Source organism: Alexandromys fortis, unplaced genomic scaffold (assembly GCF_014885135.2).
Source record: "Alexandromys fortis isolate MF-2015 unplaced genomic scaffold, M_Fortis_MF-2015_v1.1 scaffold_85, whole genome shotgun sequence".
Lineage (NCBI taxonomy): Eukaryota > Metazoa > Chordata > Mammalia > Rodentia > Cricetidae > Alexandromys > Alexandromys fortis.
In genome coordinates this window covers 2,161,456-2,167,295 of record NW_026067975.1, presented here as the reverse complement: position 1 = coordinate 2,167,295, position 5,840 = coordinate 2,161,456, and positions in this window count along the sequence as shown.

Below are 5,840 nucleotides of genomic sequence, written 5' to 3'. Positions count from 1 at the left end.
TGGGACTTCTGGCCTCCATAATGGTCACATAATAATCATTTCTTCTCCTCCATCCCTCCCTCTCTCCCCCCCCCTCCTCTCCCCCCTCTCTCTCTCTCTCTCTCTCTCTCTCTCTCTCTCTCTCTCTCTCTCTCTCTCTCCTCTCCTCTCCTCTCCTCTCCCTCTCCCCTCCTCCACCTAACTCCTGTATGGGTGCACGTGGAGACACTTCCGGTGTCCTCTTCGGCCATCCTCCATCTCACTCAACCTAAAGCTCACCAGTTCGGCTAGAACAGCAAGCCCGGGGGAGCCTCCTGCCTCCCCTGCCCCAGGGCTGGGATTATAGAGCCACAGCTGGGCACTGGGCACTGGGCATTGGGCTGTTTTACATGAGAGCTGGTATCTGAACCGTGGTCCTGACGTTTGCACCTCAGGCTGCGGTGGCTTTCGGAGAAGCAGCTGCCTTGGAGTGGTCCATGCTTCTGTGAGTAACCGCCGGCTCACATTTCTGTAAGTGATCCTAGTCAACGCATCGGCTCACCAACGTGCACTTTGGGGTGTTACTTTGGTCTGTTGTTGGTTCCCTATCTGGGCTGAGTAAATATTTGTTCATGTCTCCCCAAGAATAGCCTTATACAACAACATCCCACACCTTGGCTCCTACTTCAGGAAGTAATTGAAAGTGTAAGAGTTAGCTGACCGGCAGCTACTGGACACAGAAACTCCAGTTAATGCGACAGCAGAAATAAGACATGCTTAGACACCGGGTAGTGAGAAGTGCTGATACCGGTTTGGTATCTTGATGTTACAACAAATGCAGGATTTTTCTTGCCCTACTCTTCCATCTTCAATGAGGGGATGGGCAAGGGTAACATTATTTCCCCTTTAATTGGGATAAGAGGAGCCTCCAATGCAGGATTCTCTAATGGAAAGGAAATTCAAACCCCACGGCCAAGGAAGCTGCAAAGAAAACAAAAACACTAGCTGCCCAAAGCCCCCCCCCCCATTCTTTTAGGTTTTATTTTATTTTCAATTATGTGTATATGTATGTATTTGGTATTGACATATGAGTGCAGATGCCCACAGGGACTAAAGGCATCAGGTCCCCCTGGCAGATCCCTCTGGATCTGGAGTTATAGGTTGTTGTGAACTGGCTGATGTGGGTGCAGGGAGCTGAGCTCCTGGCCTCTGCAGAAGCACTTTTAACTGTTGATCCATCTCTCCAGCCGCGTTGCTTGACAGTTGGGTCCTTGAGCGCAGCAATAAAGCTAAAAAAAAACAAAAAACAAAAAACAAAAAAAACCCAGCAGATGATGAACCATGGAGATCATCAGAGCAATCAGGTCACTTTTGACAGCTCTCTCCTGATTGGTCTTATTTCCAACCTTATTTGTATATCCACATCCGGCCCCTCATAGTCCAGCTGGTACTCCATAACCCACACGTTCTGGGGCTGCAGGAATGGAAGACGCGATGAGAATTCGATGGAGGAGGAAGAGAAAAGAAGATTGGGACCCAGACGCTTCAGAAGCTCCCTGCATCCAAGGCTTCTGCCCTGGGCTGGGAACTCATGGGAGCCAGCCGCTAAGCCTCAGCCAAAGCGGGGGAAGCAGAGGGGCTCACTCCTGCCTCCGCCTCCAACACATGCTGCAACTGCAGACAGGAATTTGTCACTGCATCTGCTTCTAGCCTTCGAGACCTGCCAGCCACAAGAGACCTGCCACCTTGCTGATCCGTGGGTGCCCTGCTTTCTCAGACCTGCTCTGCAGGGGACCTCTCTTAGTTGACACCCCCAAACCCTCCGAGAGTCTCCCAGAGCTGTGACACCTTCTCAGAGCGGGAATGACTACCAGAACACTGCTGCCAAGAGCTCGGGTTTGACCTGAATTGTCAACTCCCACCTGACAGTCTGTTTAAAGTTAATTAGTCCCAAATCAGTAAGAAAGCACTTTGTTCAAACGTTCTCCCATTCCATCCTTAGAAGGACAGTGGACAAGGAAATGGCCGGAGACAGGATACAGCTCCGTCCACTGCTTTGCTTGCACGATCAGCTGCTGTAGGTCAGGGTCTCTTGGGCTCCTGACAATGGCCAGTCAGAAAGGAAGAGGCCTTTTGTAAGAAATGCTACCCCCAAAAGTTAGGAACACCCACCTACTGATTTAAGTATCTAAAGTAGAGATGCAATGTGCACCTCAGGAGGTGCCCTTCCCAAGGGATGTGACGGCACCATGGGGTATGCACCAAGGCTCCCCGAATAATGCTGGGGTACTGCAGGATGGAGGAGAGTGAAGAGCCTGGAGTAAACAGCCAGCAGGGCCTGCCCAGGGAGCCACATTTTTCATGTAAAAGTGTTTAATAAGCCGGGCAGTGGTGGTGCACGCCTTTAATCCCAGCACTCGGGAGGCAGAGGCAGGCGGATCTCTGTGAGTTCGAGACCAGCCTGGTCTACAGAGCTAGTTCCAGGACAGGCTCCAAAGCCACAGAGAAACCCTGTCTTGAAAAAAAAAAGTGCTTAATAGCGTGTTATTCATACATATAAAATGGAAACTATGAAGGTCAGAAATGACAGTACATTTATTTGAAGGAGGGAGTCACTGAAATTAAAGTGAGTAGAACTGGCTTCCTACCAGATTTGCCTAACTCCAAGCCCACATTCTCACTGGCTAACCTTCTCAGGGCTTAACAAAACCTCTCACAAGAACAGACCAGAGCAAAACAGAAAGCCCCCGCCCCCAAACTTTGGAAAACGCCCTGTCTAAGAGCTAGGATCATTGGAGAGTGTCCTCCCCAGCCCACATCCCAGCTGTTGTCTCCTACCGGTGCCTGTGCTGGAGAGGGAACCCTGGGCTTTGTGTGTCTAAGTACTGGCTCTGTCCCCGAGCCACGCCCTACCCCTCGGGAGTTACTTCTGAGAGAGAGAGAGAGAGAGAGAGAGAGAGAGAGAGAGAGAGAGAGAGAGAGAGAGGTAGACTACTCTGAGGTCCTTGGCTTGCCCCCTGCTGAAAGGAGAGAGCAGCCGAAAGTTTGGACGTCCTCCCTGGGCTTCTGCCTGCTTTACTGCATCCACTGTCATAAAACACCCCAAACCTTTAGCCAGGGCAGGGCGTATGGAGAAGGTGGAGGGGAGAGAAGCCGGTCTTGGGGAGTTGGGAAGACGGTGCACTGACTTTTCAGCAGTAATAGACGATGGTTTTGAAGTTAAGGACTTTTTCTTTCGTCTTAAGCTGTCTCTCTTGGCATCATTGTTCTATTGTATGTGGACTAACAGTCGTGCAGGATGCAAACCGTGTCACCTGATTACGTTTCTCAGGTCACCTAACCTCTAGAAAAGTGCCCCACCCTCCCTCCTGATCTGTCTCACAGGTAAAGCTTGATTCTGAGTTAGTCTTTCTGTTCGTTACTAAGGGTGGCTCAGGTTTGGTGGGAGAGGAAACATTACTGCTTTTTTGTAACCATAGTGTGGTTGGATATATAAAGAACCTTAAATTAGATAGGTCTCAAAATTGAACTCTCATTTTTCCCTCAAAGCCACGCTCCTGTTTACCGAATACCCACAGCACTGTATACTCTTTCCACGCTTTGCAGGAAGGCTGCACAAAGACTCACCCTGCGGCGACAGGACACTCTTCCACTCCTTCAGATGGGTGACTCTGTGCCACTCATGGTTGCTGGGCCCTTTCCCACTTCCCCGCAGTCTCAACAATCATAGCGCTGATCTCAGCTAACATGAACTGACGGAGTGGCTTGAGAAAAGAAACGTAATCATTTTGCCTTCAGCCTTCGGCAACAATAAAAATGTACTCACCGGGGAAGTAGTTCAGGGGTAGACCATTTGCTCTGTATGCGAAAGGCTCTGGGTTTTTATTTACTTATTTACTATTTATTTACTTATTTATTTGTTTGTTTGTTTTATTGGACAAACAAAAATAAATGAACGAAACAAAGGCATAAATACAAGTATGGTAAAGAAACCTCGGAGAGGACAGAGTCAAGTTCCTCAGAGTGCTTGCTTTACGGTGCCCCGTCCATCCTGTGATTCAGTCCTGATGATATGGAATGGTTTACTCCTCATGGACGAGGGCGACTCTTGGCCCATTTCATTTCCATTCTGTGGTGTAACTCTTTCGTACACTGTGAAGATGTGTTGTCCTCATTGGTTGAATAAAGAGCTAACTGGACAATAGCTAGACAGGAAGAGGTCAAGTGGGAGAGCCAGACTGAGAGAACTCTGGGAAGGAGGAGGGGGAGTCTCCAGGAGAGGTGGAGAGAAGGAAGATGAATACACTGTGTTAAAGAAATGCACCGAGCTATGTGGTAGACTGTAGATAAGAAATATGGGCTAATTTAAGTAATAAGAGCTAGCTAGTAACAAGCCTAAGCTATCGGCTGAGCATTTATAGTTAATAATAAGTCTCTGTGTCATTTATTGGGGACTCAGTAGTCCTGAAGAAAAATTCTGCCTATACATCCATATTCTTTTTATTTTTTTTAATGGTACTGCACTACAGCCCCACCCCTTCACATGAATTTCAAATCAGTTGTTCAAAATCCATAGAAAGTTCTATTGGAAGTTTGATTGGAGGGCCAGGGAGATAGCTCATTGAGAACAGGTGCTAGCTAGCCATACAAGCCCAGCAGACTGAGTCCCGCCCCAGGTAAACAGCCAGATGGCTAATTCAGGACTCTTGCAGTGGGGTGGGAGGCAGAGTCTGAGCATCACCCAGAAGCTGGGGAAGCTCAGGCCAGCTGGGAAGGCCTGGAGTCCATCTGAAGCTCTTCCCCACTGTGGCTTCATTGGTCAGCTGTAAACCTTCTGGCTGGCTGGGGGGTGGGGGTGAGGTGGGGCAGATCTCAGATCCAGCAGCTGAGGTAGCTGAGGTTGGAGAGGAGAGAGGCTGGGGCTGTGGGGTTGGCATCCTTAAAGCATACAGGTCTGGGGAGTGGTGATGAGGGGCAGGGGTCCCGACTGAGCAGCCACAGAAGGCCTGGAATGGGGTGCTAGTGGGTCCGTAGCTGCCTTTTAAGCATCTGTCTGTGTTGACAGGCTCTCATCCGGCCTTACAGTAGCACTGGTGATTTATTTTCTATAAATGGTCGGGTAGTAAATGCTTTATGGTAGCTGCTGAAACCACTGCAGGCTGGCACTTAGTGCAGAAGCAGGAGGTGTGGACAATTTGTGAATGAGTGAACTCCAGTGTGTTCCCAGAAGATGTTCTTTCTCTTCCTTTTTTCCCTTTTCTTCATTTTCCTTCCTTTATTCCGTTTTTTTCCCCCAGGGTTTTCTCTGTGTAACCACCCTGGCTATCCTGGAACTCACTCTGTAGATCAGGCTGACCTTGAACTCACAGAGATTCATTCACCTGTCTCTGCCGCCTCCCGAGTGTTCAGATTAAAGACAAGCACCCCCATCCCCAGCACGAACACAGAATTTCACATGCCATGAAATATTATTTTTCTTTTGATTTTCAGCAATTAAAAAATAGAGGCAGTTTCAGAGCATAATGGCTCATTCCTGTAACCCAGTACTTGGGAAACAGAAGCAGGAGAATTGCTACAAGTTCAAAGCCAGCCTTGTCTGCATGACGAGTTCTAGGCCAGACAAGGCTACATTGCAAAATACCGTCTCAAAAAGAAAAAAAAAATCATCAGAGGTGGGCATGATGGTACACATCTGTAACTCAGGAGGCTGAGCAGGATGTGTGTGTGCGCGCACACACCTGCTGGTGAAAGAGATGGGAGCATAGGTGTGCATGCCATGGCCTGCGTGCCACTCAAAGCATAGTATAGGGTCGTAATTACTTTTATATTGCTGCGAAGAGACACCATGACCAAAGCAAGTTATATAAAAAAAAGGCATTTAA